Source organism: Mesoplodon bidens (assembly GCF_964165515.1).
Source record: "Mesoplodon bidens genome assembly, chromosome: 16".
Lineage (NCBI taxonomy): Eukaryota > Metazoa > Chordata > Mammalia > Artiodactyla > Ziphiidae > Mesoplodon > Mesoplodon bidens.
This window is the reverse complement of record NC_138173.1, coordinates 65438407-65460557: the sequence shown is the minus strand read 5'-3', so window position 1 is coordinate 65460557 and position 22151 is coordinate 65438407.

Sequence of the window (22151 nt, the reverse complement as noted above, 5' to 3'; positions counted from 1 at the left end):
TCTTAAAATGTCCATCCTTTTTTGTTTTTCAGTACTCTTGTTCTGTATCTTATTTTCTTTTGGACCATCTGAAAAGTAACTGGGTGAAAAGAAATCAGATAATATCTTAAGTTGCTGTCTCCCTTCTCCCAAAACGGAAATATTGCACTTTGGAGATGTCTTAACCTAGGGGTACGACTTTCTAATGGATTCCCAGGCAGTTTATTTATTTATTTTTTTGGCCATGCGGCATGTGGAATCTTAGTTCCCCAACCAGGGATCGAACCTGTACCCTCTGCAGTGGAAGTGTGGAGTCTTAACCACTGGACCACCAGGGAAGTCCTCAGGCACTTTTAAGCTTAGTAGGGGAGAGGCTTAGATGAAAATAGCTCATAATAATGAAAATTATCTGTTATAACTTCTCTATTCTTAGTGCTTAGCACAGAACCTGGCATGCAATAGGTCCTCAATAAATGTTTATTGATAAATGAACCAACACCCTCATTTCAGAGAACAGAAAAATGAAGGGTTAGAAATGGGTGGGGGATGATCTCCTTTGATTTAATTTGATAAACTGCTACCTTCACTACCATGCAGAATGCGGCCTAGAAGTTTTCATATAAAATAAATCCTTGATAATCTAAAATAGGAGAGGTCAAAAAGAAAAAAAGTGATATTTGAATTAAATGGTTTCTGGCTATCACTTTTTCTTTTTGAAAGAACAGTAGGTCATTTGTTCATCGGAAACATAGCTGTCAGTTTAAATTATGCCCTCGTTTGAGTAAATTGATATTGGATAATGAGATTTCACTGAATGGCTACATATATTTTTTTCTCTGGGCTAAATAATTCCAGTTCCTCTAACCTTTTCTCATGAATTCTATTTTCTAGACTCTTAATCACTCTCTTTGTTCTCCCATGAGATTGAATAAAAATGTTAACCAGTAACACATATCATAGGATGATTTTTACATGAACATTAGCTCTACATCACCTTTAAGTACATCACGTCATTGGTGACTATAGTGTCAGATCTAGTCTTTTATTATATACTAGAATACTATTCTTCCTAACTAATGTGTGGAATTGCCTCTGAGTTTGTATTAGCCTGTAGGTCCATGATGCTAACTCTCTGTATATTACCAAGAATCTAAATAATTAATATTAAGCAAACCAAATGGCAAGTTAGCAGGCGGGATTTTCTCATTCTCAATCTGAATATTTCATTTGTTCACTCATGAATCCATCCATCGATTCTTTCAACTAGCACGTATTGTTCTCTTACTCTGTGACAGGCTCTGTGCTAAAAGCTGCTGTAGACACAAAAGAGAGCCCAGAGGCTCAAGGGTCAACACCAACTATAAACCAGCAATTAGGATAGAGTGTGGTCAACATAAAGATATAAAGACAGGATGCTGTAAGAACATGAATGCCCCCGAATGCACTTGCATTCAGATATCTTGAAGGACAAGTAGTTAACTAGGCAAAAAGAGTGGTTACTGCACTATGTAATACTAACATATCCTATAAATTAGTTATTACTCCTAAAGGATTTTAGATTGGGGGAGATGACTTTTATGTGCTTGCCATGATACAGGACCATGATTGAAGTAGAATGCCTTTCCTGTGTCAGGTACTATGTGAGATGCTGGAGCTACAGCAGAGAATAAGCTAAATATGCTGGGGAGCTTAATGTCTAGAGGAGGATACAGACAAGTGAACTGATGGTTACAATTAGTGACCTATTTTTTCTCAGGACAGTATCAGTTTATTCCCATTGCCCTGTCTTAATTATTAACCATGTTCCCTTTCACTTTCAAAACTGTCCCGGTTTGAATGATAAAATTTTATATGGTCATCCTTGTCATGGTACAATGTGACAATTGCTACCCAAGAGGTAATAGAGGGTGTGATGGGAGCCTTGATGAAAGAAGAACAAGAAGAAGCTTCTAACCCAGTCAGTGAACCAGTACACTGATGTTACTGATGACTTATTTCTAGAAATTTACAAATGATAGCGATGAGGTAAATTCCTTATCCGAGAAGAAATGCTCAAAGAAACTACCCAAGAAACTGTTTTAATAGCCTGACCCAGGGAACTGTTGATAACTCTGTTACACTGGTGCGGAAATGAAGGTGTCTAATGGAGCATCAAGCTGTGCCCATGAGAAGTCAGTTTTCCTCATATGCAATTAGCAGAGCTGTACAATCAATAGTGTGTCCCTTTGGAGGGGTAACAGAATCAATCGGTTTACAAGGTTAAGCATGTCTGGACGGCTGTCCATTCTGTTGGAAGAATGTTTGAGCTGCTATCAAAATGAATCCTGAAGTCACCCAAATGAAAATGTGTCTCAGAATTTCTTGAAGGTCCAAGTAAAATGTTTGTGCATGTTTGGAAAGAAATGGATACACACATAATCATTCAAGTATTTTTACTTTTTCCCATTAAACACATTTATAAACCTTGGAGGAAAAATCAGGAACATTTAAACGCAAAAGGCAAAACATGCTTTGAGAATGGATTGAATTGATAAACAACATATTATGTAAAAATGACCCCTTTTCTTGCATGTGTGAGGTTGGCATTCCTTAGTGGCTTAGTGGTATGTCATCCAGTCAGGAGGGCTCAGAAAGCTAAAGAGAGAGGAGGAGGGCTGAAGAAATACCTATTGTCACGCATCCATTAATCATTCTCAACTGTCTGTAACTACAGGTCCAGGTGAAGAGAAAAAGGATAGTCTCTGAGAAGGTAGCATGACTTTTGAAGAGCCAGGATTGGAAGAAAGAAGTCAGGGAGAAAAACAAAAATATTTAGCATCTCTACATGCCAGGCACTGGGCTGAGTGCTTTACTTATGATGCCTCCTTGGTTCCAACAATGATCCAGGCGTAAATATGATGAAACCCGTGAATATGGGAAACCCGTGACTTAGGCAGTTTCAGTGATTGGTCCAAATGTAGGCCACATACATTGATGGTGCCTCAGCTAAAGCCCAGTTTAGTTAAACACCAATGACTGTGTTATTTCTTCTATTTATTCTTCCAGTAATATCTTGGGTCTTAAAAAATGGATATTTTTGGTATGTGAAGTTGGTGAAAGGCGAGGAGATTTCTAAGGGAAAGACTGGCATGAATCGAGGTTCTATTTTAGCCGTGAGTAGAGCATGTTTACGAAACACATACCACAGACTCTTCTTCCATCATGGCTAGAGGTAGCCAAAAATACAGCATCATCTTTTCAGCAGCAGAACAAAGAAATAATAATAAAAGATGAAATTAAACAGAGAAGATTATCATGTTCTCTGTAAAGAATAACCAGAAAATTCATCACGGGCCCCGTATCAGTTGGAGTTTGTGGTTGCAAGCAACCATTACCACTTTTGGTTAACTAAAGCAAATGAAGAGGGGAAATCCAAAGAACTGACTTTCGGGAAGCGTAAGAACCAGGACGGTTCCTGGAAACAAGGAAGCAAAAACTGACAGTTTCTTCTAGGAGCTGCCACCAGCATAAAGATCCAAACTCCAGTTTGGCTATGGGCCCACTCTTTGATGAGTGGAGCAAGGCTACTTGATTGAGAACAAAGGAGGTAGTTCGACAAAGCAAAAGCCATGTTAAAAACTTCATGATGTCACAAAAAAGAACGAAATAACGCCATTTGCAGCAACATGGATGGACCTAGAGATTGTCATACTGAGTGAAGTAAGTCAGACAGAGAAAGACAAATATCATATGATATCACTTATATGTGGAATCTAAAACAAAAAAAAGGAACAAATGAACTTATTTACAAAACAGAAATAGAGTCACAGATGTAGAAAACAAACTTATGGTTACCAGAGGGGAATGGGGGGAGATAAATTGGGAGATTGGGATTGAGATATACACACAACTATATATAAAATAGATAACAAATAAGGACCTACTGGAGAGCACAAGAAACTCTACTCAGTACTCTATAATGACCTATATGGGAAAAGAATCTATAAAAGCATGGATAGATGTATAACTGATTCACTCTGCTGTGAATCTGAACATCTGAAACTAACACAACATTGTAAATCAACTATACTCAAATAAAAATTATTTTTAAAAACCTACGTAATGTCAGCAAAAAACAGCCTATTGCCTTTAATTCTCACCACTATGGCTTTAATGCCCTTCCCCTATATATTCGTTTCTTAGAACTGCATAACAAATTACTATAAACTGGGTGGTTTAAAGCAATGGATTTATTCTCTCAAATTTTGGAGGTTAGACATCTGAAATTAAGGTGTCCTTAGAGCCATGCTCCCTCTGAAGGCTCTAGGGAAAATTCCTTCCTTGCTTCTTCCTAGTTTCTGGTGGCTCTAGCAGTTACTAGCATGCCTTGGCTTGTAGCTGCATCATTCCAATCTCCCACTCCATAGTCACATGGCTTTCTTCTCTGTGTGTGTCTTCTGTGTGTGTGCACTCCTCTCCTTATAAAAAAAAAAGTGGCCATTGAGTTTAGTGTCCACCCTAACTCAGTATAACCTCATTGAAACTCAACTAATTACATCAGAAAAGACCCTCTTTTCAAATAAGGTCACATAATGGGGTCCCAGGTGGCCATGAATTTGAGGTGGATACTCTTCGATCCACTGCACCCTGTCATTCTTTGAAACCATTTGCTTCTTCCTGTCAGAAACTAACTACACTGACCTTTAATTGATGATGTAAGTGTGTCTTTATATGGGGCTGTGAGCTTTTAGGTATATAAACATGTCATGTTTATGTTTTACTCAGTATCTAGTACAGCGTCTGCTACGTTGCAGGCACAAAATCTGTTTATTGAATGAATACATAAGTGAATACACAAATGAATTACTAACTAGTAGAAGACATTTAAAAAAGCTATAAAACTCATGAATGACACTTGGCATGTAGCCCTACACAAGATTAGAGTCCCATGGCTCTGTCATATACCAGAATAACACTATTGCAGAAATAGCAAATAAAATTATGTTTCCTAGCCCCCAGGAGGGTTTATAATGAATCGACTATTGAGAAAATTGACTTTGCTTCCACTTTGATTCTTACAAATTCTCAGAAAAAATAGACAATTTCCAACTTCCATGTATTTTCCTTATATTTCTCATCTAACTGGCCTTTTCACAGTGTGATTACATCATGCAATTCTGTTTATCTCCTCCTTGCCTTGGCTGGCTTTCTTCACTTTCACACCCATTGCAGGGGAATTTGCTTTTCCTTCAAGGATTTTATTTTTGTAGCCTGCTGGTCTGCACTTAATTTACATCTTCTCCTCCAGCTTCAAAGGTTTGCTGAGGCTGTGACTTCACCTCCTTAACAGTGGTCCCTTTACTCTTTGAAGTTGAGTTTTCATTGGAAGAGAGATGCTGTGTCTTTTGGCTCTTTCTCCTCATCCACACTGTCCGGAGATGAGGGCAAACCACAGCTGCTAAGGATTTTATGGGATAAACCTGATACTTTCTGAATATAAGGAGATAGTCCGCTTCCCTGCTATGACTTGGAACAGGAGAGAACAATGATTCTAAGTTTAGGCAAAATCTTTAGAGGATCCTTAAGTGTTGCTCTGTCATGGGAATGTTTTGGGCACAAGAGGGCATATGCACATTCCCACAAATCACCTGCGAGAGGCTGGCAGCGCTGTCTTTGATTGTTGACTCCCATTTCCACAATATAACCTTCCTTCTTTGCTGTGCCTGCCCTGATCACACTTCAAGTTTACAATACAAGATTTGTTTTCCATCCTGTTCCTCATCCTTTGAGAGAGCCCACTTTGATGACAGTGCCAGGAACTAATTGTGAGGGGAACCAATTGTATGGGAGGATAAAGTCCACAGAGGCCAGAGGTCCACTGCATCCTGAAGAGAAGGGAGGTGCCATAAGAGGATGTGATTCCAGGGAAGATTCCCGACTTCCTTTCCTTGAGAACTCTCAGTATAGGATGTCCAACTCTCCCACTGGAATTAATGAATCTTATGTTTGGAATGGACTACAGAAAAATTCAAGCTCTTTTAGAATGTGAATTCCTTGGGCAATTGTTATAGAAAAGAAACAGCTTACAGTCAGATCAACAGGAGGCAGAATCTTCGCTCTGCCTCTGGTGGGGGCACTTGGGCTAATATTAACGATACTGGCGAGCATTTATTTAGCACATACTATGGGCAAGGCAATGGGATGAGTGCTTTGCCCTCAACAGCTTATTTTATCTCAATTAACAGTTCCGTGAGTAGGTATTATTATTCTTATTATGTCTTACAAAATAGAACACAAATATACCAGGTCAGACGTGTCTCCTAAGGTTACAGAATTACTAAAGAGGAGACTCAAGTCTTAGGGCAAGGTGTCGTGTGCTCATGCGCTGAACAACTACATAACACCGTAAATAACTATACCTTGCCAAGCCTTGTTTCCTCATATGGAAAGTGAGGCTAATAATCCTACTTATAGATTAATAAGATTCAAAAAAAGTTGTGGCTGGATTGTGAAAGTGACTAGCTAATTACCTAGAACATAACGTTTTTAACATGATTGTTAATACTCTTCTTTCTTCCTTTCTCTCTTCTGGAAACTGCAAACCTTACGTCTCACCTTGGGAGACACTGGACAAAAGACCTTGCTGTTCCCCAGCATGGCTTGGTGACTTGGCCCAGTAGTTCCACAGGGCTGACTTGCTCATTCCCAGCCAGCCCCATGAGAGCAGAGTCACGGGAGCGGACTCTGCAAGGCTGCCAGGGATCACTCCCTCCTCTCGGCACATCCTACTTAGCACAAGGCCTCATGCATGTTGGCCAGAGAAGCCTCCCTTTTGCTCCCTGTTTCACAATATCTTGATGAAATGTGGTTCAAAAGGGCACCAACCAAGAGTTACACAACCTCCCACTCCTGAAGCATTAAGAAACTAAAGCATCCTTCGGGCTCTTCTGCAGCTCAGTTGGGGAATCCGGTCAACCTCTTAGCCCCTTAGAATCCCCAGTGCAGACAACCTAAACCTTAGCCTCGTTTCTCTAGGGGGCTGTATTAGGCCTGCTTCATTTATGTAATTTTCACAGCCATCCTCCAGCGTCAGTGCCCAGCTTTACACAACGGAAGCTCAGCAAGAGTCAGAACCTCATTCAAAGTCATGCATGAAGAATTCAAACAAGATCTGTTTGATTTCAAGGCTGTTTATATTATTCCACTTTTCATTATTACACTGGACTGGCAGTCCAGGGAACAGTATTCAGAAAAAGCATTCATTCATTCATTTACATATATTTATTGAGAGTCTATGATGTACCAAATAGAGATGCTGGGGATACAGCAGTGAACAAAGAAAACTCTTCTGTTCTGGCACAGAGCTTGCAATCGAATTGAACAGGAAACAAACAATGAATAAACATATAAATGTGTAAATGTCAGGTAACAGTAAGTGTCAAGAGGAAGATAAAACAATAAATGCTGGAGAGGGTGTGGAGAAAAGGGAACCCTCTTGCACTGTGGGTGGGAATGTAAATTGATACAGCCACTATGGAGAACAGTATGGAGGTTCCTTAAAAAACTAAAAATAGAACTACCATACGACCCAGCAATCCCACTACTGGGCATATACTCTGAGAAAACCATAATTCAAAAAGAGTCATGTACCACAATGTTCATTGCAGTTCTATTTACAATTGCCAGGACATGGAAGTAACCTAAGTGTCCATCGACAGATGAATGGATAAAGAAGATGTGGCACATATATACAATGGAATATTACTCAGCCATAAAAAGGAACAAAATTAAGTTATTTGTAGTGAGGTGGATGGACCTAGAGTCTGTCATACAGAGTGAAGTAAGTCAGAAAGAGAAAAACAAATACCATATGCTAACACATATATATGGAATCTAAAAAAAAATGGTCATGAAGAACCTAGGGGCAGGACGGGAATAAAGACACAGACCTACTGAAGAATGGACTTGAGGACACGGGGAGGGGGAAGGGTAAGCTGGGACGAAGTGAGAGAGTGACATGGACATATATACACTACCAAATGTAAAATAGCTAGTGGGAAGCAGCCACATAGCACAGGGAGATCAGCTCGGTGGTTTGTGACCACCTAGAGGGGTGGGATAGGGAGGGTGGGAGGGAGGGAGACACAAGAGGGAAGAGATATGGGGATATATGTATATGTATAACTGATTCACTTTGTTATACAGCAGAAACTAACACACCACTGTAAAGCAATTATACTCCAATAAAGATGTTAAAAAAAAAAAAGAGTCAAAGCAGGCTTCTCTGTTAAGGTGACTTCTGAACGGAGCGTTGGATGAAGTGAGGAAGTGATTGATGTGGGTACTGGGAAGGAGCATTCCAGGAAGTGGAGACAAAGGGTGCCAGGTCCCCGAGGCAGAAGTGTGCTCCACATGTTTGAAAAAGAGTATAGCGGCCCACATGTCTGGCCACAGTAGGTCACATCACAAACGATCCCTGCAGGGCCATTGAGGGGTCTTGGTGTTTTGTTGTGAGAGAGATGAGCTGGGGGAAGGGGCGGAGTGGAGGGGGCTCTGACCTTCAGAAAGTCACTTCAGTCTCACCACTGGAAAACGAAGGGCTTGGACTGCATAGATAGTTCCCAAGCCTGGCTGCACGGCAAATTCCATAAGCATCCAGTTAAAGATCTAATTGACTGGGCTCCTGCCTAAACCCACAGACCAGGATTCAGTAGGTCTGGGGTCCCAGCTTCACTGGAGGTTCTGATACCCAGAGGTATTTGGCACCATTTTCCTAGACCCATTCTAGGATTTTCCTGATTGACCCCTCCATCCATCATCTTATGTCTGTAGAGGGAAAGAGCAGTAAATACAATATTAGCAGGTGTGAAAAGGCTTCTGTTATTGTTATCTGTGTAAGCAATTACAGTATGATCTCATTACTTTCCTCTCTCCTGACTGCTTTCTTTCTTCCTCTGAACATGAAGAAGAGATTAAATAGCTAAAGAGAGAAAATTATTACATTCTAATGCAGAAGGTTCTCGGATCAAACCCACTATTTCTCTGTGTACTTTTCTGATGGCCTGCAAATTGACCTGATCAAACTGGAGACTTGTGTGCTATCTAAATAATCTGCTTTATATTCTGTAACATTACTCCAATTACTCATCCTTTCAATAAATTTAATCTATTGATTTGGATGCCTTATTCTATTTCACACTCTTTCTCTTGCTCAAGAAAAGCCTCAGCAGTCTCATAATGAAAGTGAAATAGACTTAAAACGCTCAGGGAATTTTCCTTCCCCGACACCCTTTATACCAAACCCAGCCATGATAATAAGCATGAAAAACTGCTATAGCTTCAGGTGAATGAATTCTGAATTTGAGAACTGACATAGATCGCTTTGCCTACTGACTCGTGCTGTGTTCTAGATTAGGAAGAATGCATTTCACAATGTGTAATCACAAGTGGAAACTTTGATGTCTAGTCTTTTAGAGGATCAGTTTAGACCATAGATTTCTCTGGCACTAGCTCAGCAAACTTTTTCTGTGAAGGACCAGAAGCAAATATTTTAGGTCTAATATTAGACCATGCTGCAACTACTCAGCTCTGCTACTGTAGGACAAAAATAGCCATAGATAATATGTAAATGAATGGGTGTGGCTGTGTTTCAATAAAACTTTATTTACAAAAACAAGTGATGGACTGGATTTGGCTAGCAGCCAATTTCGTTGAATTCCAATCGAGTCTAATTCCCCTGCTTTTGTTTTTTCTTCTCATTTTAGATTATGACATTGAAGCCCAGAGATGGTATTGACTTAAACTTGCAGCACAGCTGAGAAGGGAACCTGGGTATAATGCTCCTTAGATTACACCAGACAGACCTTTCCCAGGGGTTCGTGTTGATATTCAGCCACATGCACTCCCATCTTCAAATGCAGAACTGGGAATGAGCTGAGTACAGACTGGTTAGATAATGGCATGTGCATGAGATCACTGTCAGTGGCTCTTGTGCCTGCTGCCTCTACTTCCTCTTCCCTTTCTGGTTGTGGGGCTGTGGAAGGTACTGTTAGTCTGTATTAAAGGTATATTTATACTTTCTGCAACCATAGCAGGTAAGAACCAAGACATTAAAGGAACTGAGAGTAAATATTTGAGACCAGCTATGAGGATGGCATCAGTGTTGCACCCGAATGCAATCACAAACATACTCCTTTATCCAGCTTTTCTGTAAATAGACTGTCTCCCCCAAAAGCTTCCTACTTACTTTCCTCTGAGCATAATTTGTACTCAGTACCATTGATTCCAACTAAAATTTTCCTCTTTGGGGCCTAGAACACCATTCATTTGAGAAGTGAGATAAAAGCAAGTGGGTTGCTTATAATTAAACAGAAAGTTCCAAACTCCAATTTCCTGTAGCTCCCCCAATCTTGCTCCAAAAGGCTGAATACAGTTTTGTCTTCTTGCAAAATTTTGCTTATAATAACAAAACCCTCACATTTCTGTTATATTAACAAAGACCCTACATTTTGTTCCTTATTTTACTCTTTTCTACAGGAATCCCCCATACTGAATTGACTTTTGGTCAGAACCTGAAGAGCTATGGAATTTGCTGTGAAATTGCCACTTCCTATTTATTAATGAAGGCTGAAGGACAATAGTCCTTGCTAACTGGAACTTTCTCTACCCTATGCTACTAATTCCTCAACCATGATTCCAGGGTTACTTAATGTTCCTTTCCCCTAATTATAGTGACCACACCCATATCTTAAGCTACATTTTAAATCCCACATTGGTTGACTTCAGACTCATCTCAGGAATAAAATGGACAATGATGACATGTGTGGACACTTGTGCAATACTGTTGACAACATATTACATTCAGTTGTCACTTTTGTTTTTATTTTCAGCATTTCTTCCAGGGTACTTAATTTTTATGGCAAATATCTGGATACTAGAAAAAAAAATCAGTAGCTTTCCAGTATCTGGTTATCAGGCCCCACTTTTCTTAAGTTCTAGGAGGAAAATGTTTTTCCCTCACTATTACTAAAAATCGATTCTCTTTAGTGATTTAAAAATATTTGAAGGGAAATATATCCCTGCCCTTTTAAGGATCAAAAGCCATTTGTATCAGCAGAAAATAAGGTTGTAAAAGTCCCATAAGACAAAAACTATAATTAAAAAGTGATCTTAAATAATTCTATGCAAAATAAATTCTACCCAATTAAGTAGTTCAAAGGAAGAAATGATGTAGACCTGTAATTTACTGCAGACCTTTTGAAAATTGGAAGTAAGAATTGGAACAACTATCGCCATTAAAAAAAAAAAGAAAGAAAAATCGGAGATGAATCGTGTTACTAGAAACTGTCCTTCCCTAATTACACCAGCCTATGAAAGAACAATCTGGGGCCATGAAGAATATGGTAAAGTAAAGTAAAAATATATTTTGGTTGTATATTTCTACTAGCAGTCTTCAAAAAAAAAAACCTCACCTTACAGGGAAAAGGTGAATGGCTAGCAGGGTCTCCTTAGAGACTTTAAGGAATCTTGATTTCAGTGTTTGTACCAATTTCTGACTGACTGATTGAGCCATTGACTGGTTGCTTGCCTGTTACATGCTAGGTATTCTGCTAAGCACTATAATGGTAGTCTGTTTTATGGGTCAACATCACTGCCACTAGTGTCTGACTTTGCTGCAGGTATTCAGATGACGTTATCTTCTCACCATCCCAAGGGCCTCATCACTTCTCCCTAAGTTATTCATTTCTATGGTTAAAGCCCATTCTGCTGACAATACAGTATAGGAATACCATATTTCCACGAGTCACTCAGTGTTACACTTGGTGAGCTTTCTTATTCTTCAAACCTCACCTACATCTGTTGGGCCTGATGACACATAGACACTAGGAATACAAGATGAATGAAACACGAAAACCTCTGCTCTAGCTGGAGAAACACATATGATCAAAATGTCTTATACTGGAACAAAGACTTCAATAAAATACAAGAGTCAGTGGGGTCTCAGGGGAAGAATTTGGCAGCTTTGTCATGGACAGCAATCTTCCCAGAAGTGACACTTGATTTGAATCTTGTAGGTAAACAGGGTTATTATTACCTTTTTTGTGAGGCCAGCTCCACTATCTATGATAGATCCTTCTTTCAAAAATGTCATTTCTGGCATCCAACCCCTGCCTGAGACTCAGAAGACATTCAAATGTATCTTCTACCCCAAAGTCCTTACTCAAAGAAAATTTAGTGCTATGCCAAGACTAGACTAAGTACAAAACTCCTTTACTGCCAGCAAATATTTTTATCTACTTGTGATACTGTCCCTGAGATTGAAGGGGACTTTTGTTCATAATTTACTTGAAAGCCCCCAATATACATCTTTATTAGTTCTCCATTGGATCTCTTTGGAAATAGATCTCCTTGTTGTTTGCCTGATTTGACAGATACCGTCCTTGTACAGTAAATTCTATACACTGGGTTCCTTAACATCTTTCTGTGAGCTCCATGATTTTTCTCTCTTTCTGGTCACTTGACAGAATTAAGGAGTTGGTTGAAGCTAAACAGAAAAAAAAAAAAAAAAAAAAAAGTATGAAGGAAGAAACATGTAAAAGGGACCAGAGAAGGAATTTCTCTGACATAAATGGAAGTAAAAAGTGGCACACATGAGAGGACACCCACTTAGGAGACACATCTACTGGACTATAAATGTGCATGGGGAAGACGCAGGAGATAAAGCTGGGGAGACAAGCAAGAGCCAGATCATGAAGCCATGCCCTGGATTTTAAAGCCAAGCCATTACATGCCATGCCGAGGACTTTGAGCTTCATCCTTCATGTAATAAGAGACTCATGAAAGACTGTAACCACTTCAGTGAAGCAAGGAGATAATGCAATTTTTTCTTAAAGTTACTTTGGTGGCAATAGGTGAGAATAAATAGAAGGGGCTCAAAAAGAACAACAGGTTGGAAGCTATTAGGAAAGCTCTAATGAGGAGGAACTAAATTGAAGCTGGAAAATAAGGAATTAAGAACAAGCAGGAAATGAGGAATTGTTTTAAAGATGTAAAAATTGAGGTCATAAAGACATTACTGACTGGTTTCATTTATTCATGTGTTCGTTCATTGACTTATTTGATGAATATTTTTGATTGCTATGTGCCCAGCATGTATGTGCAAAGCTGTGAACAAAACAAACACTCAGTTCACATTTGGTTTACAGCCTAATGGGGGAAGAAGCAAATATCAATGGCGTTATTAGAAATAAAGTAATTTAGGGTTAAAGGGGGCTTTTTTTAAAAAAAGGGGGGTTGCCAGAAAGACCTTTCTGATAAGGTGATATTTGAAAAAGCGCCTGAAAGAAGTGAAGGAATGAACCTATAATATAGTTTGGGTCAGAGTTTTCTGGGCAGAGCCCAGACTGTATAACCACAGTCCCTAAAGCAGTGCATGTCAGAAGAGTGTTGTAAGAGGAGGAGCATATTGAAAGGAACTGCATTTTCAGAAAGTGCCCTTTGCCTCCAGTGTCCCTTTTCCTTTGGGCCCCAAACATGACACCTTCCTTACTCTCTTTTCTGAGGCCTTGGAATGTTCTATTGGCTTATTTTCACCTATTAGAGTCCTAAAGGCACAGGGTATGCTGGTTGTGCTTAACCCTTAGAAGTAGCAGGCATTTGAAGGGTCTTGATGCTTCATTTTTTGTTTTTAGGGCTGTTTTTTGCTTTATTTCTGAAAAATAAATCCCTACAGAGGCTATTTATTACACAGCAGCAGTCAGCGTGCACCAAGCAGAATTGCTTTTCATAATAAACCTATTCATCTTCTGGCACGTCAGAAATTTCTCAAATTGATAATTATAATAAATATGATTAATACCATATTATATTTCAGTTGTTGCTGTAACATAATTGGGAACAAATATCGTATTGTGATGTTGACAGAGCCGGGTCGGTTGGTGCCAAATGGTGGGAGCAGCCAACTGCATTTCATTAACAGCCACGTTCCTACAATGCGATTAAGTTTCTCATAATCCCTTTACTCAGGGTTGATCATGCATTCTGTTAGACAAATGATTGCAACAATCACCCTGGAAGTAAATCTGCTGTGGATAATCTCAGCAAGATGGGCTCCCACAGGGATATTAGGTGCCCTGCCTGTGAAATATGCTGGGCAGGTATTGTGATGTTGGGTTTGAGGATCAAGGACTAATAGAAGGGCATGGAAAAGGGGTTGGGACTAATAGAAATGTAAAAGGTGAGTCTGCATTTCAGGTGGCGGGAGGGGGAGGAAGGTAAGATGCCTCATGATCCCTCAGGCTTCTCCAACCTTACCAGCTTCTCCCTTGGTCATATTTACTGCTTCTGCCATATAATTACTGGTAGTTCTCCAAACACATTAGATTGTTCCCAGGCTCCTGACTTTTGCATTTGCAAAATGCAATTATCACCTCTTTATATGTCCTCCCAGCTTCTTTGAAAGTCTAACTCTTATTCATCCTTCCAAATCTGATTCAAGTGTCATTTCCTCCTTCAAGCCATATTCAACACTTGCCCATTTTCCTTCCACTGGACTACGATGATACCACATGTACTTGTCCATGACTATGCATCTTACAGTGTATTGTATTTACTTGGTTTCACGCGTGTCTCTCAAGTTCTCCTTGAAGGCAGTACTTAGACCAGGCAGAAGATGGCTTGGCTTAGAGAAAGTGCTCAGCAAGTAATTGCTGAACTGAACTAGAATGAGGGGTACTTAGAAACAGTCTGGGTACAATGGGGCCAAAGCTGCTGACCACTCTGGTGGCATACACAGAATGCCTCTTTTGCACAGAGTGCTAAAGGCACTGCCAGGGGCCCTAGAAAGTTTTACGACACTTTCCATAGATATACCCATAAATGCACACACATGAAATGTCGACGAATAACACATTTCCTTAGAATCATGGGTTCTCAGCTTGAGACAAATTTTAGATAATTTTCCCCAAGCCTGTACCAAATCACTTAGATTTATAATAGTGGAGATTCCTGGGCCCAGCCTTGACCTTACTACATTATTCATGTATCCATTCAACATTTAAGTACTGACTGAACACCCATTATTTGTCAGGATGCTGGGCTAGGCATTGAGGATAGAATACTGAGTAAAGCTAACATATGTCCCACATTCATGTAGCTTATTATCTTGTGTATATGGGGGAAGGGGTTGCAGACAGCCACCAACCAAGTCATTGCACAAATAAATATGTAATTGTTAATATATATACATATATAAACACACACACATATATATACTATAAACTGTGATAAAAAGTTTCAAGGTGATAGGAGTATGTCAATGGTCAGTGGCAGAATCTGATTTGATCTGAACTGAATTCACCCAAATGAGTAGAAGTCAACTTGGTGAATAGAGGCGGGAAGGCAGAAGACATTCAGGCAGAGGGAACAGCTTGGGCAGAGGCTAGTCGGCCAGAAGAAGCAGGTGACATTTGAAGAACTGGAGACAGGCCTGGGAAGCTGGGACACAGAGAGAGGAAGCTGGAGAGGTCGGCGGGGATAGGACCAATGAGGGACTTTGAGACTAGATTATAGTTTTGGTCTCGGCTCTCAAGAGTGATGGGAGGCCTCCCAAGAGATTTCATCTGGATAGTGAATGTTTGGTCATATTTTACCTAAAGAGATCACTCAGTCTGCAGTCTGCTGCAATAGGAAGAGGAACAAGTGTAGCAGCAGATCAACAAGTCAGGAGGCCCTGGCAGTGGTCCACGTGCTCGTATAAGGATAGTTAACAGTGAGGATAGAGAAGAGTTGGTGGATGCGAGAGATATTTAGGAGGATACAGTGGCAGGAACTGGTGATGGATTGAATAAGGATGAAGAGGAAGAGAAACTACTGCGGATGACCAACCTTTCTGGAGCAGATGGACAGATGTGATGAGATTAGATGAAGGTTTGTGGAGAATCAGACTAGATTTGAGGAGGCCTCCAGGATCTGCATTTTCAACAAGAATTCCAAGTAACTCTTAGTCAATCTTGTACAGATATAGCCAACTGGAATTAGAGAATTTTTGAACTGATACCTTATAATAACTGGACAAGTTGCCAGTCCATAGTGAGTGTTAAATGTTCCCATTTGTCACCTGCAAATTTTTGCATCTGAGTCTCAGTTCTTGTTGGCATTTTTTTTCCCAGCCCCACTTGACTCTCTAGCTTAGGGTTGTGGTGAGAATTAAATGAGGCTCTTCATTCACTCAAATATACTTATTAAGCTCCTACTATGTGCTAGGCTCTGCCCTAGACATGGGGGATTCAGAATGGAACACACGGGATACATACCCTTAAGCAGCTCAGGGTCAATGGAGAAAGGCAAATGGGGTATTAGTTTCATTTCAACATAATTAAATGCTATGCCATAAGGAAGTCCAGAGGAGTCAGCAAGCCCAGAGGTGTCCCAAGACATGGAGCAGACACTTGAAGTTAAGTCTTTTGGAATAAGCAGGACGGAGCCAGAAAAAGTTATGGGAGAGCCTGTGAGTCAAGGGGATGCACAAAATCTTTGGACAGAGCGTAGACAGTTAGCATTCCTCCCTCCCGTCCTTCCTCCTCCTCTCCCTTCCTTTTTTGCATGTTCAAGTCCCCGTCTTGTCCTGTCGACATTACCTACTAGTTTAACCTTCTTCCTTCCAGAGTATGTACAAGTTATTTAGTTCAAGCTCTTATCACTTCCTTCCTATCCATGCCAAGACATCTTACTGCACCTTGGCTACTGACGTTATTACTACCACTTCCTACTTTCCTGAATCTTCATCTTCTCTTTCCTGTAATTGTCCTTTCTCTGTACTAAGGTTCATGTTGCCATCTGTAATCCCAGGATCCTATATTGACACTCACATTCCAGAATTTTGCTCCATTCATTACTAGAAGCATGTTCTTCTATCTGCAGTCTCTCTGGCACTGGACGGTGAAAGACATATATTCTTACCATAGTTTTTCCACGATGTTCAGAGATTGGGTGACTTCTCTAAATTCATCTGAAGGGTAAGGGGCAGAGCTTAAATCCAGATTTTCAAACACCCAAGTCCAGTTCACTTCCAAACACATCATGCTACCCCAAATACATTGTTTGCATGATATAAGGAACACTAAGACAAGAACCCCACCACCACAATGATCCCACACAACCTAAGAGTGCAAATGGCTTCAGGTGCATTTGTTAAACACTGAACTTTGTATCATTTAAATTGTTGTTATTTTTATTTTCAGGATGGAAAGAGCTGCTTTACTAGACATTTGGGCCCTTTCACCTTCCTAGGACTGTCTCCACCAAGTGTAGTTGTTCTCTCGAGCGTTGCAAGGTCGAGTTAGGGGCCACCTAGTGATGTCATCCAGGAGCGGGAATCTCGCTTCTCAGTTCAGTTTCTTCTCTCACCAAGTGGTTACATGAAGTTGCTCCCCCAAATGCAATCCTGTCTCTGCAGTCCCCTACTGGCAGAAAGGCTGGGCGGCTTTCTTAACCTCTGCGTGTGGGGCGGCACCCCTGGAGACAGGGTGGGATGTCGCCATGCATTCTGTCTCAGACACTCTGGCCCACATTAGCTCAGGATGTGCCCCCCACGTCAGGGTTTCCTCAAGAGCTAGTTGGATGCACAACACACTCTTGGATGCGGCTCAGCTAGAGACCCTACGGAAACTGCAACTTTAGCCTGTGGCCTCTGTCCTGTCATTCGTTCTTCTGGAAAATGTCAGTTTGCCCCTTCAGCTGCCAGAAATCTCCTCCCCATATGTTCTGGTCTTGTCAAAGGCCTGTGTACTGGTGGGTCTTGTTTTGAGCGGGGCCCCCATCTCTGTATCAGGGGCCACATGGTTCACATGCCATTTGGAATATAATGTATGGGAAAAGAAAATCACATGGGACGGACGTGGCTATTTTCAACTGCTTTGTCATTTCTTGTTTTTATATATAAGTACTATTTTTCCATTTATTAAGTAAGTCAATGAAGATGTTAGAATGCATCCTGCATGTCCATATGTCAAGTTATTTCCATATCACTCTCACTCTGTTGATTTCTATATTGGTCAGCACGCTCTTTATGATGAATGCCAAAACCTACTTGAACTGATTTAGTCAAAAGGGGACATTTAGGGGGAGAATACTGGGGAAATCTCACATAACCACAGGCTAGACAAGATGACTTGGCCTCAGGGTCTAAAGGACTTGTGATTTGAGCTGCTCACTCTTGTCTCTATTTCTCTCTGAGGGCCGGATTCATTCCCTTCCAGCAGGGTAGGCAATGGGATGCCAACACATTCTGAGCTTCATATGCCATATCTCCTGCCATCATAGAAAATCTACATCTCTTCTCTGTATTCTAGTTTCAACAATTCCTGGGAAGTTCTTTAATTGGTCAGTCTTGGGTCAGCTACTCACTCATAGCCCAACTGACTGTGACCACAGAAGGAGGCAGGGTACCGGTGCATTGCTAGAGAAATACATTTCATCAAGATGCTTTCTTGAGTAGGAGAGAAAGGGCTGGAGTTACTTAGATCAAGCACACTAGGAATATAACATTTTAGATATAACTAGGGAGTGAGTTATCTAACTAAACATTATTTGTACCATTGCCAGGGTCATTATTTTGTTTAAAATAATTCAGGGGCCTTATTTGAGCCAGCACTGCTCTAAGCACTGAAAACAAAGTGGTGACTAAGACAGAGTCCTGCTATCGTGGAGCTTATATTAAGTAGGGAAGATAAAAAATATTTAAACAAAGAAAGAAAGAATAAAATCATAGATAGTGATAAATACTAAATAGAATATTGAAATAACGAAAAGGGTGAGTGAGTGCTTTAACTAGAGTAGGAGGGAAAACCTCTGTAAAGAGGTGATGTTGAGCAGAGACTTGAATAATTTGGTGGAAAAAAGGGTGTACCAGACAGAAAGAGTAGCCAATCAATGCAAAAGCTCTGTGGCTGGTATGAACCTGGCGTGTTCAAGGGATAGAAAGAAGATCACAGTGGCTAAGAAAGATCATAGTGGCAGTTCTGGGGTTCAACTGCAGATCTGTGGGGCGCTAAGCATGTGTTCTTTCTACTCTAGCTCAGCTGTTCTGCTCAGAACTGAGGCATGAATTAACAGAGGAAAGCTTCTCTGACTCTCTTTGTGCTTCAGAGAAATGTTGAGAATTGTACATCCCAAATACGTATTCCTTCAGCCCCACTCCACCTTGCATACTTTCAGAATAGAAAACTCACAACCATTTAATTTTCAGATAGGTCTGCTTGTTAGAAAATCCTTCCCTCTTTTGAAAATGCAAATCTTATTTTACCTTATCATATTTCCTGCACACAGGAGCTTGTGTTGCTTTTCTTAACAAGCAGGATAAAGGTAGTCCCTCTTCCCAACTGTCTGTTGAGTATTTGAATTTAATGCCTATATCTCCTTCAGTTCTCTCTCCTTCATGAGAAGCACCCCTAGATTCCTTTATTATTTCTCAGGCTTAAGGTGTAAAGACTCTGACCACCCTGGATAACCCCACACCATCCGTTGAACCCCTTAAGAGTCTTGCCTTATGTATCTAATCCTTGTGTGCTGGATTTTGTCATCAGGAAACTCTCTCTGGCATCTGAGTTGGGGAAATCAGCCCAAATACTCTGCAGCTGTGGTGCATGCTCCACTACACTACCCCACATAATCAGAATCATTGGAGCAGTGAGCTCCTCAGTGATGTGGGCTCCAAGTCTCTTGTCCCCAAGATTAGAGGTTCTTGACAAGGAAAAAAGTTGGCAGGAAGGGTATAAAATATATATTTTCATATATATAGATGTAATGTATGTTCTGATAGCATATATATATTCCGTTAGAAGGGAACATATATATATATATAACATATATAATATATATATACACACACACATATAGTCTATTCGTATATATACACTAACACGTACATAAGTATACATACTTATATGGCTCAATATAAGTTCAGCCTATTTTATTATATTATGCAAGGGACAGCATAACTAAATAATTAAAATTACAACCCTGACAATTTTCAGGGGTCACAATAATCAAGAGGAAATTATCTACAACAGTGAGTTTAATGAAGCTGGGAAGTAGAATCATTCACATGAAAAAGGACGACAATTGCAGGGGATAGAATAAAAAGAGATTTTGGATTTCTAGTGCAAGCTCAAATATTCGAGTCGCTGGTGTTAGTTTCTTTCTGTGTAGAGAAGGAATTATTGCCTGAGCTTCTTCTGTGACTGTGAGTCTGGATAAGGCTGGGAAGGAAACAGAAGGAAAGTGATATTAACTGAGCTAGACTTGGTGCATTCATACGCACGCTGTGGCTTCATCTCACCATTACCCTGTATGGAGATTTTACTATTCCTATTTTCCAGATGAGGAAAGTGAAAAGCAAAGGGCCCCAGACGTGACTGTGTCTGGGTGAAAGCTGAGTCCCATGACCCCTGCCTGGCTCGAAGGACCTTTTAAGCATCCCATTTGTCAGTCTATGGAATCCTCTGTCAAGTCCTGCTTCCTCAGCTCCAAGGAGCAGAGGTTATTAGAGTGGGACTGGAATGACTTCATTTCCAATTTCTAATTTTTCTTTTCCTTTGTCTCTTTCCTCCTTCATTTCACCTTTCAAAATAATTTCTCCAATCACATTTCCTTTCCAAATTTCCTCTTGGCCTATGCACTGTTTCCTCTTTAATGATTGTTACAAATAGCTCTCATCCTAACTGGTGAGTTGGAAGAAACGTTACTCCCTGAGAATAATTAACTCTTTGTTAATCATATGTTTGGAAAGGGATAGAGAGAAGCCTTTTTTAAGCCTACCTAGGAATTGCAATATGGCACTTAATTTATCAGTACAAATGGCTTTGGTTTAGCGGGTATTTGAAGAATGATGTTAAAAGTGGCGAGAAGAGAATGGACTTCAGGACACGGGGAAGGGGAAGGGGAAGCTGGGACGAAGTGAGAGAGTGGCATGGACATAGATACACTACCAAACGTAAAATAGATAGCTAGTGGGAAGCAGGCGAATAGCAGAGGGAGATCAGCTCGGGGCTTTGTGTCCACCTAGAGGGGTGGGATAGGGAGGGTGGGAGGGAGACACAAGAGGGAGGAGTTTTGGGGATATACATATATGTATAGCTGATTCACTTTGTTATACAGCAGAAACTAACACACCATTGTAAAGCAATTATACTCCAATAAAGATGTTAAAAAACTAAAAAAAAAAAAAAAGTGGCGAGGAGACCTTGATTTCTCTCTTTTTAAACATTTTTTAATTTTATATTGGAGGACAGTGGAGTAACAACATTGTGTTAGTTTCAGGTGTACAGCAAAGTGATTCAGTTATACATATACATGTATCTATTCTTTTTTAAATTCTTAACATTCAAAAATGCATTACTAAAAACCTTTCTAAGGAATCAGTATAGTAGAAGTTCTTTGAAATACAATCCCTGAGATTTTTGACTTTCCACACATTTTATTTCAGCACTTATCTGTTGCCATGATTTTATCTTCCTGTTTGATAATACATTTTCAAAAGTCTTAATAAATAGATATATCTTCAATGACAAGGGACATTTTGCTAAATTCCCATGCCTTTCACATGCCATCTGCACCATCTGGTCGACTCATTCACTGATTTCGTTATTTACACAATTAATATTTTGGGGGCACCTATTATAGGCCAGGCATGTGTTAAATACCAGTGATAGGGTCATGATAAGAGAGATGTAGTCCCCGTTTTCATCAAGTTTCAGCCTCTGGGAAGAGAGGCCATAAGAGTGTAATAATAATGATAATAATAACAGCAACTAATAATAATAATAATAAACAAACTATTACAAAACCATTATAAATAAGAGCTTATGCTGGAAATGAGGGAGTAATGGGGCTGGGGACAGGTGACTTTAGCTAGGCGGTCAGGGCTAGGATGTGGCATTAAGAATGAGACTTTAGGAGTGAAGAGGACACTCAGTCATGTAGCAGAAAGAGTAGGTAAAGAGCATTCATTCCTCTTGAAAACAAGGACGAGCCCTTATTCAACAGGCAATGCCAGGAGCACAGAGACCACCACTGAATTTGTACAAACCATACAGCAAACCAGCTGCACCATGGAGATTAGAGTCTGTAAAGAGCCTGCTTCCTGACTCTGAGCATTTTGACTCTTCTCACTAGGCTGTTTCCTGTTTTCCCCA